Genomic DNA, 11,424 nt, shown 5'->3' with positions numbered 1-11,424 from the left:
ACCATCTATAATAACCTGCTAGACCAAGAAAACTTCGCACCTCTGAGGCGTTCCTTGGCCTCGGCCAATCCCTAACGACCTCCACCTTAGATGGATACACCTTAACCCCATCTGTACCCACGATATGTCCAAGGAATGTCACTTCTAGTAACCAAAATTCACATTTCTTAAACATGGCATACAATTGATGCTCCCTCAACCTCTGAAGAGCCTGTCGAAGATGTAGTTCATGCTCTATCTCTGAACTGGAGTACACCAAGATGTCATCGATGAAGACAATAACAAACTGATCTAGAAAATCTTTGAACACCCTGTTCATTAGATCCATAAAGGTTGCTGGGGCATTGGTCAAATCAAATGACATGACCAGAAACTCATAGTGCCCATACCGCGTTTGGAAGGCCGTCTTCGGTATGTCCTCATCCTTGATCCTCAGCTGGTGATAACCAGATCGAAGATCAATCTTTGAGAACACCGTCTTACCCTGCAGCTGGTCGAACAAGTCATCAATCCTTGGTAGGGGATACTTATTCTTAATAGTCAACTTGTTCAATTCCCAATAGTCTATACACATTCTTAAAGTCCCATCCTTCTTCTTCACAAATAGAACTGGAGCACCCCATGGTGAGTAACTAGGCCTAATAAACCCCAAATCCAGAAGCTCCTACAACTGTATCTTCAATTCTTTCAGTTCCGCCGGTGCCATTCTATATGGTGCCCTCGACACTGGCTCTGTCCCCAGTGCCAACTCAATAACAAACTGAATTTCTCTACGCGGCGGCAACCCAGGCAAATCCTCAGGAAACACATCCAGGAACTCGCAAACCAATCTGGTCTCATCCGGTCCTACTGATGAAACTCTAATGGTATCCATCACACTAGCCAGAAAACCTATACATCCACCCTGTAACAAGTCTCTGGCTCTCAACGCCGATATCCTGGGTATGTGGGGTCCATGTACCACTCCCATGAAAACAAAGGGATCCTCGCCCTCTGGCTCAAAAGTCACCATCTTCTTCCTGCAGTCAATGGTAGCTCCATATCTAACCAATCAATCCATACCTAGAATCATATCAAAATCCTCCATACCCAACTCAATTAAGTCTATTGATAACTCCCTACCATCAACTATCATTGGCAGTGCTCTAATCCATCTCCTAAATACTACCAGTTCCCCTGTAGGCAAAATAGTCCCAAACCATGAAACACAATACTCACTAGGTCTATACAGTCTATCAATCACCTTACTAGAGACAAACGAGTGTGTAGCACCAGAGTCAATCAATATAGTAAAAGGAGTGCCAGCACTAGAAAGCTGACCTGTCACTACCGAGGGACTAGCCTCGGCCTCCGCCTGCGTCAGGGTGAACACTCGAGCTGGAGTCAAGCTATCCACCTTCCCCGCATCTCCCCTCTTCACTGTCGGCCAATCTTTCTTGAGGTGTCCCACCACCCCACACACATAGCAGGCCTTAGCCCGACATTCGCCTGGATGGCGTCTTTTACACCTCGTGCACTCAGGATAAGTCCTCCATGCATCACCGCCTCCTTGACGACCACCCTGGGTACCCCGACCTCTCCTATCAGAACCAGGAGCGATCGAAGCCTCAGGGATCTTTCTCTTCAGATCACTGGGGCCTTCGCCCCTACCAGAACCAGAATATGGAGGCACCATCCTGTGACCCTCCCTCCTCATTGCACTCTCTCTTCATATCTTATTCTTTGCTTCCTCAGCCTTAAGAGCCTTTTCTTCAACCTGGGCATAAGTTGTCCCTCCAGAAACAGTTGTAATTCTCACATCTCAGGCTTTCATAGCATTAACCCCTCTAATGAATCAGCCCTGCCTAGCTGCATCAGTAGGCACAAGATCTGGTGCAAATTTTGTGAGTCTGTCAAACTTCAGAGCATACTCTATAACTGTCATGCTACCTTGAACCATCCCCACGAACCCATTTATCTTCGCTGCCCTGATGGCAACATTATAATACTTCTGACTGAATAGATCCTTAAATCCTTCCCAAGTCAAAGCAGTAACGTCCCTGGTCTGTGATGCCACTTCCCACCAGATTCGGGCAACCTCTCTCAGCATATATGTGGCACAGGCCACTCTGTCATGCCCCTCTACCCTCATAAAATCAAGAATGGTAGTAATCATGGTCATCCACTGCTCAGCCTTCAGTGGATCGGGTCCTCCCTCAAAGATCGAGGGTTGTTGCTTCCTGAACCGCTCATACAACGGTTCCCACTTATTCTCAACCTCAACTAGCTGCACAACAGATACCACTGCAGGTGGCACAATAGGGGCAACACTCCCAGATGGAGCCTACTGCCGCAGAATTCGGATCTGTTCATCTTGGCTCTGTAGCCGAGCCTGCATGTCTGCCATAAGCTACTACCAGTTCTCAAGGACTGGCGGAGGGGTCTGGCCCTGATCATCATCTCTAGTCCCGGACTTGCTGGCTAGTGATGTAGACTTTCTTGAACGCATAACTGTCCAAGTCAATCTGCAATCAACAACTCAGCAATCAGACTATGATGACAGGGTAATAATCCTTTCATGATCCATCACTGGAACTCCAATCATTCACAAGCAATCAATTTCATAGCAATTAATCCAATAGCAGTGCTGGTAAGCATGCCTCAATAACATCATGCAATAGTCAAGGGTCAGGCCCTATCAGTATCTCATGCTCCCTATTAATCAAACAAATATCAACAGTCATATCTCATTCAAATTATTTAAGCACATAATCATGTGTACACAATTAGCAAATCGTGAGTCGAGCTTGTCTTTCGCGGCGAATGTACATGTCCAGCCAGTCTTCAGGACCTCAGAAACCTAGGATGCTTTGATACCAAGTTGTAATGCCCTGGATAGCCAAGACCGTTACACTGTGTGTTTATAAAAGTGCTAGACTTGCTAAACAAGTCATTTAATTAAAAACGTGTTACTGAAACTATAACGGAACTAGGGTTAAAAGATTTTGGTCTCAAAAGCCGCATTTCTTATAAGTAACATTTGCTGTTTACACGGGATCCCAAAAAAAATAGAATTAAAACCATTTATAAAAGATTCGAGAATTAAGTACAGTATTAGCCATATTAAGGCAAAATAGACAATTGGGCAATCTCTGTCCTGATCAACTCCTCGGCCATGGTGACCGAACAGCTGACTATGTACATTCAACCCCGCAGCTCTCCATCTCAGGATTGGCCCAACTTGCCTTTGCCTTTACCTGCACCACGTAGCACCCGTGAGCCAAGGCCCAGCAAGAAAACACAATAACAGAACATAAGCAATCAAGAGACAATCCAATATCTCATAACACATAAACATGGTCTCAACAGTTTAAGCATCCATGATAACCAAGTATTCAACACACCATACATATCATTTCATAATAATAATCATTTCACGAATGATAACTAGGGTTAGCGCCCTTAGGCCGCGCTCTCTATTTATCCCACTGACTCCGGCCCGCTTAAACCGAGCTCAGTGAATATTAAGCTGTCCTCGGCTACCAGTGGCCAAGCCGCGCCCTGTGCACAAATATTGTATACGGCACCCTTAGGCAGCTCATCACATATCCCATGGCATAATACCATCCTTGACATTATACAGATATCGGGAACACTTAGTCCCATCACAAACATATAACCGGGTGCAGTTTTCTTACCTTTAAATTAGCTAGCTTTGTTCACTTTGATCCTTGAGAACGATCCCCCTTGAGCCCTAGTGCACACCTAGTCACAACCATAGATCAAAATCGTCACCAAACCTCAAGTCTGAACCCTAGCCTCGGGACCAATCCTGGGCCCTCGGGAAGCTCCAATTTCACCAAATAGGGTGGTGGAATCGAACCTCGAATCCCCGGGAAAAAACCCTTGAAAATAACTCAAAAACCCCTTTCTGGAGACAGGGTAGCGCTACAATGCTCTAAGGGGGGCGCTACAGCGCTAAAAGCAGAACCAAAACACCCTCAGAATTCTTGGCCTACCGCTACAGCGCCCAAAGGCCTAGCACTGTAGCGCTAGTCACAGATAGCAAAAACTGCATTTTCCCTTCCTGCGATTTCCCCGGGCCAACCCTTACCAAAACTCTTCCAATCCTCAACCAAACTTAAAAACAAGCTTATTAACATATTCCACTCATACCAAGCATCACAATCATACAAAACCTAACCACATGCACCCCTAATCCCAAAATTCACCATATTTGCTCCTAGACTTCAGAAACTCAGCAAAACAATCAAAACTTCAAAGTTTAAAGCTTAGAATTTTATACCTTTGATGGAAATTCGACTTTAAGTTAGCCTCTAGACCTCCTTAGCTTTCTCTTCCTCAATCCTTGGCTTGAATTCTCCTAAAGTTCCCATCAATTCAGCTTAGACACCATAGTTCAAACAATCCAAACCAGAAACTGAAAACTCCAAAGTCTTACCTTAAGTGATGGTGCGTTCTTGCTAAGCCCTTGCCAATTCTTCAAGCCTAGCTCATAATTCTTGTTGCTCAGCCTAACCTAGCTCCCCTCTGAGCTTTGCTCCAAGAAAACTCAAGAAAATGATGAAGGAAAGAATAAACCGACCCTTCGAAAAAATGCCCTGTTTTCTTCCCTTTCTTTTTCTTTCTTTTCCTTCTTTTCTCAGACTTCTACCTTATTCTACAATTTCCACTAAGCATAAAACCTCATCAATACCTATCTCTTATAAGCCAAATGACCATAATTCCCTCCCCTTTAATCCTAAGTCTTTTAATCCACCTAGGGCATTTTGGTCACTTCGCCCAATTCCCACTAATTCCTCGAGTGTCTCTAATATTTTCCGCTTACTTCCCAATACCTAATTAATCACCAATTATATTCCTTGATGTCAAAATAGACCCCAATATATTCTCTAAATTCCCATTTATACCCCCAAGCTGGGTATAAATCCCCGTCGTGACTTTTTCGCTAATCTGCTCACTAAGATCGTCTCGAATCACAGGTCACAGATATATCCACATAATAATGTGGTCTGAACAATTATCGCATATATATACAGTTATGCCCTCAACGGGCCAAAATTATAATTATGCCCTTTCTACCCTAATCAGGGCCCACATGCATACTAATACACATAGTCATGCATCTCAAATATTCAAATAGTCATATATCATACTTTTAATCATTAAATCACATATATTCCAATTATGCCCTCCCGACACACTAATCTAGGCCCTTAAGCCCCATTAGTAAATTTGGGTCGTTACAGGACCCCTTTACTTGGTTCCTCCAATACACTAACAGAAAAACAACTGTCACTCGCTGAAGGTTATTTCAAATCTTTGAAAACATTAAAAACAACCTCATCACCTTGTACTCTAAGCCTTAACTCTCCCTTCTGAACGTCTATCAACGCTTGCCCCGTGGAAAAAAATGGTCGTCCCAATATAATAGGCATGTCCTCATCTTCCTCCATATCTAATACAATGGAATCCATTGAGAAAATGAACTTATCTACCTTTACTAGAATGTCCTCTATAATGCCTCTAGGATGTGTTAATGAATGATTAGCCAGATGAAGAGTAACAGTAGTGGGTATAGCTTCCCCTAAACCTAGCCTTTTAAATACAGACAGCGACATTAAATTTATGCTTGCACCTAAATCACATAAAGTTCTCTCACAATGAAAGTTCCCAATGGTGCAAGGTATAGTAAAGCTGCCCAGATCTCTTAACTTTTGAGGAATCTTTTTTTGAATAATTGCACTACACTCTTCAGTTGATGCAACAGTTTCATAATCCTCCATTTTTCTTTTGTTAGACAACATCTCCTTCATAAACTTCACATAACTAGGCATTCGTTCTAGAGCCTCTGCTAAAGGGATGTTAATGTGAAGTTTCTTAAATACCTCAAGAAATTTGGAGAATTGTTTGTCAAGATTAGCCTTTCAAAATCATTGAGGATATGGAATCTTTGGTGTAGGCTCGGTGTATTTTGGTTTTTATGTCTTTGGAAGATCTTCAATAACCTCCCTTTGTATTGGAATAGTAACATGTTGATCCTCTTTCTTCTTCCCCTTGTCATCCACTCTAGGTCCATCATACTTAATCCCACTTCTCAGAGTGACAGCTTGACATTGCTCTTTAGGATTTACCTCTGTGGAACTAGGAAAATTCCCTTGTTGTCTACTAGAAAACATTTAAGCCAATTGACCTATTTGTGTCTCCAAACTCCTGATTGAAGACATTGTCTTTGTCATGAATTGATTTAATTGGTCTGGTTGAATTGTTGGTGGGTTCATTTGAGGATCTGGTGGGGGATGAGATGGGCGTGGATTTGGATCATAATATGGTCTAGAATGTAATCCATAAGTTGGTTGATGAGGGGGTTGCTGAGGTGGGTACTGTGGATATTGCGGTTGCAACCCTTGAATATTTTTCCAAAACAGATTAGGTTGATTTTTCCTAGCAGGAGTATAGGAATTGGAGTAAGTGTTGGGTGTAGGTCTTGAAAAATTACCAATAACTTGTGATTATTCCAATGGCATATTATTCACATCAATTGAGCAACTAGTTGTGCTCGGGCATTGCTCATAAAAATGTGGTCCCCCACAAATCTCACAACTCACGACATTCTGTACCTAAATTGCTTGTGTTGCGAGATTAGTCTGTTTCAATTGCTTGGTTAGAGACGCCACTTGAGCAGTCAATAGCGCAATTGGGTCATGACCAATTATAGTTATTAATGACCATCTCTCCCAATAATTCATATGCTTCATTAGCAGTTTTTCTCATAAACGTTCCTCCTGATGCTGGATCTATATTTGTTCGTGTATTACCCCAAAACAATTGAAAAAAGTTTGAACTAGTAGCCACTTGTCTATTCCTTGATGCGGGAATTTCCTTTGCAACTCTTTAAGATGTTCCCATGCATCATATAATGACTCCCCATCTAGCTAATGGAAATTATTAATCTCTCTTCTTATTCTGGCTGACTTGGCAGGACGAAAATATTTACCAAGGAATTTTTGAGACAAATCTTCCCAAGAAAGTATAGAGTTGGCTTGTAATGAATTCAACCAAATCTTAGCTCTGTCCCTTAGTGAAAATGGGAATAATCTTAATCTTACAGCATCGTTACTCATCCCATTCATTTTGAATGTCGCCATAGCTCTAAAATGTTTGTGATATGGAGATTTGGATCCTCATTTGGTAACCCCCCAAATTGTACACAATTTTGCACCATTTGAATAATTGAGGGTTTTATCTCAAAATTATTTGCCTCAACAGTTGGAGGATGAATGCTTGAATGTATCCCCGTAACAGTAGGGAGTACATAGTTCCTTAATGGCGGATCGACTTCAGCTGCATTACCCATATTTGCATTATTGTTGACAATATTATTTTCATTTTCAGACATGATGAAATCCAACTGTTTCTTTATCTTTCAATTCTATCTGCACATTCTCTCAATTTCCAGATATATTGGTATGAGTGCCTTTTGTCTACTTCCTTGCATATGCAACAATTCCTCAAACACAATACAACCTTGATTCGAATAAATGTAAAACAATAAAAATAAAAATAAAAATAAATAAAATAAAAAAACAAATTAGAAGAAACAACAATTAACTTTGATATTGGAAATTAAGTCCTCGGCAATGGCGCCAAAAACATGATCTCTAAAATATATATACGCAAGTGCACGCAATCAATTCAAGTAATTTAGATGATAAATAGAGTATTGTTCCCATGAGGAATATTTTCCAATTACCACTAATTGTTCTTTTAATTTCTATTTGGCAACCAAAGTTTAGATGAATGAATTTAATGTTAAAATTAAAAATAACTAAGAAGAAGAATAACTAATTACAAAATGAAAATCACTATTAAAAAGACCTATAATATTAATTTCATCAACTTTTCATTCTACTAATTTTATTAATGAGTTCTAAAATTCCATCCTTCTATTCTAATAGAAGGTCAAAATAAATCAATTCTTATTCTTTTTCAAGATATAAGATCTCATCCCATATGCAGGATTTCTACATCTCTGTGACAAACTTAAACATATAGCAGGCATTAAGCATGGAAACCTAATTACTACACAAGTCATACAGGTACTTTCGTCCAATATGCAACCTATGTCTATATAATCATAGCATATTCAGTTAACATCTGTCGAATTTTGAATCAAAATATAAATCAAGTAAATATTGATCAAGTATTTACTAGCATTAAACACACGTTATATAGATTAGAATAGATAAGAAAAATCAATAGAACATCATAATTAAATTAGATAGAAATCCAAGTAACTACATTAAACCCTGGGCATACAGGGCTGCAAGTGCTCTGGGCCTATATTACCTGACATCGGACCTCTACTCGGCATACTCCCTTCTCTCAGACCTTTTGAAGTGGGCTATGTTCCCAGCAGAAGCTCTGGTGACGTCACATAGGCAAAAGACCTACAACCAGGATTAGAATCATGACTTGCTTAATGCATCCCTGAATCTAATTGAAGAGCAACGGGAAGAATCTCAGTTGCAGCTCGCCCATTTCCAGTAAAGAGTAGCTCGATATTTTAATTCAAAAGTCAAGAGGGGTAGTCTTGAGCTGGGCGATTGGTGCTCTGAAGGGTATTTCTGGCAAACAAATATCCTAAAGATGGTGTATTGGGACCGAACTTGGAAGACCCTATCAGACCATGGAGATCTTATGGGAAGGAACCTTCAAACAAGCTCGGTTAAATGGAGAATTTGTTCCACGAACATGGAACGCTCTACATCTCAAAGAGTGTTATCAGTAATAGAACATCTTTGCCAGACTTAATGTGTTTTGTTCTTTGTAAGGTTTAGTTATAAAATCCATTTCATTTTGTTCAAATTTGAATAATAATGGGTTACAGTCTGTGGCATCACTCGGGTCTGAGCTGAGGTTGACGAGGCCAGGACCTCTTTAGGGGAGGCGCATGTCGCCTTGGAGGAAGCCAATGCCATGAAGGCTGCTTGGATGAGGCCAACATGGTCCTTAAGACCTCCTAGAATAATGAGCAAATTGAAAAAGCTCAGGCCTTGGAGATAATTCGATAGTAGGAGTAGCTTTAGCTCGAGGTTAACGACCTTAAGCAGGAGATTGGAGAGGTCGACAGTCTCAATCAAAAACTTATGGAGGTTGACAGTCTACAGATATAGTCAAGGCTTCCAGAGTTGTAGTAGGGGTTGAGGAGAAAGAGGTGTCATCCCAGGAGCAAGTCATTGACGCTCAGGGATGAAAGGGAGACCTCTTATATATATATATTCTTTCATTGGGCACCTGGAGCCCTTTGAATGTGGGCCTCTTAGGCTGAGAAAATTCCCTTGGGCTTTTAACTCGAGGTTATTTTTACCCTCAATATAATTCACATATTTTGGTACATCTCTAATCTTCTTTTTACCCCGCTTTTCTATCAAGTATTTATGTTTGTGAACCTTCAAAGTCCGTATACATCCTGTTTACCCAAAAATGGTTTTTGATGATGTGGCAAAGATTTCTTACACATGGATTGACACGTGGCAGAATTGAAGGACAAAGGTGCTGTTTGGCCATCGACAAGGAGCACACCTCATCGTCAGCATTAATTACATTTGAACCCCGATTTATTTCCATCTTAAGTTGTAATCTAATATTAACTACATTTGAATATTTCTTCATAATTATCCTTGATACACAATTATTAAGGAAAGATAGGACACGTTAGCATGTGTAACCCTCCTTGAACCTATAAATATGCATGAAATAGCTCAAGGAAGGGACTTTTGATTCATTAGCTATTTTGCTTGATATTGAGAGAGAAAGAGCTATAGTGATTATTCATCATTTTATTGTAATCCTTTCAAGGTTTGTGAAACTCAAAGAACCCTAGTTTTTTTATCACGACTTTGAAGTTCAATAATACCAATACACTAAGTGGACGTAGGTTGTTACCAATCTCTGGGGGCGAACCACTATAATTTCTTGGTGTTTTTTCCTTTCCATTAGATTATCTTTTCAAGTGTCGTTCCATATTTTGTCGTATATTTGACTCCATTCCTTGCCTAATTCGAGGGTCAACCTTCTGGTCCTTTCATTGAGAGATTGTGAAAAAATCTAATGGCAAAAACATCCAAGAGGACCGGACAGGCCGCTGTCGCTGCATCATCCTAGCCTCCTCCCCCAAATGTGGCTGGGGAGGAACCACATTTGGATTTTGATGAGGAGGAGTTAGATTCTGAAACACTGAAGGCAACGCTGGGGGTGTGGTAGGATGAGCTGGCCAATCTGAGGGCCAATCAAGAGAATGCTGTAGAGACAATGGGATCGCAGCAAAGAGAAATAGAGTGCCAGTGTCAGGAGCTGAGAGTGCGGCAGGCTGAGATGGATCATCGGCAGAGGGATGCCATGGCCGCCCTTAAAGTAGTCATCCAACTGCCTAGGAATCAGGCTACGCCAGCCTCCCAGCCAGATCAGCCACCAAACGGGCCGCCTCAAAGGGGTCCCAATCCTAGTCCTTCACTCCAGTCGGTAAGCCCTCAAAGGCCGGAGTAGTCGCCTGTGGCTCAGGATGATGTCCCACCTAGGGATCCTGAGCAGCAGCCTCCATCCCAGGCTGATCGATGCAATCGCCAGTGCCCGAGGCAGAATAGGGCCAGGCAACCGCCCCAGAGCCCTAGACGCCCAGGGGATGAAGAGTCGAATCTACCGAGCAGGGGCTGCGTCCTTCTGCCAACAGGAGGAACTCTGAGACAGGCTCTGTGATCAGGGGCCCCCCATGGCATAACAGTGCCCGGGGACCCACCGACCAGCGCAGGCCTCCCCCTGACGCTCAGGAAATGCCAGCCCGAAGAGGCAACAAAGTGAATAGTCGGTCACGCCATAGTAAGCCACAATTCAGAGATGGCCATGACTACAATGAAGCCGATTCTGGCAGAAGGAATGTTGGTCGGAGAAACGAAGAAAGAGGTGGAGGCAGGAGCCCCCCACCTATAGAGGACCGACCAGCGGGCCATAACGCTGGGGGGCAGCCAAGGCAGTAGAACGTCTTTAGTCGGCTGGGAGCCAGTGAGCAGAGATGAAGAGACGATGATTTGAGGGATGTACTTAACGACCGCCGTGAAAGGCACGATGAGTACGTTGCCCCGGCACCAATGGCCTCGGCAATCCCAGAAGCTGTTTAGGCTCAGATCGATGCCCTGAACGAGGCAGTGCAGCAGCTGGTCCGGGGGCGAACATCCCACATTGAGTACGATCAAAGGAGAGGCACCCCCATCGTACAGAGGATTGCTGTGGCTGAAACCCACAGTAAATTCAAGATTCCAACCTTGCCAAATTTTGACGGGTATGTAGACCCAGTATCTCACGTTAATAAGTTTGAGATACAAATGGATATACAAAAGGTGTCAGAAGATGCCCGCTGCCGCATCT

The 11,424-nt window shown here is 42.4% G+C and overlaps 1 non-coding gene across 1 annotated transcript; it reads left to right on the top strand.

Annotated features, from left to right (window-relative positions):
- Positions 1-6,861: 6,861 nt before the first annotated feature.
- On the top strand, positions 6,862-6,968 carry LOC133807950 (small nucleolar RNA R71). Its single transcript, XR_009879830.1, has one exon. It is a non-coding gene; the product is annotated as a small nucleolar RNA R71 (small nucleolar RNA).
- Positions 6,969-11,424: the final 4,456 nt, after the last annotated feature.

This window comes from Humulus lupulus, chromosome X, assembly GCF_963169125.1.
Source record: "Humulus lupulus chromosome X, drHumLupu1.1, whole genome shotgun sequence".
Classification (NCBI taxonomy): domain Eukaryota; kingdom Viridiplantae; phylum Streptophyta; class Magnoliopsida; order Rosales; family Cannabaceae; genus Humulus; species Humulus lupulus.
The sequence above is the reverse complement of the archived record's forward strand: the minus strand, read 5'-3'. Positions and strand labels throughout refer to the sequence as shown.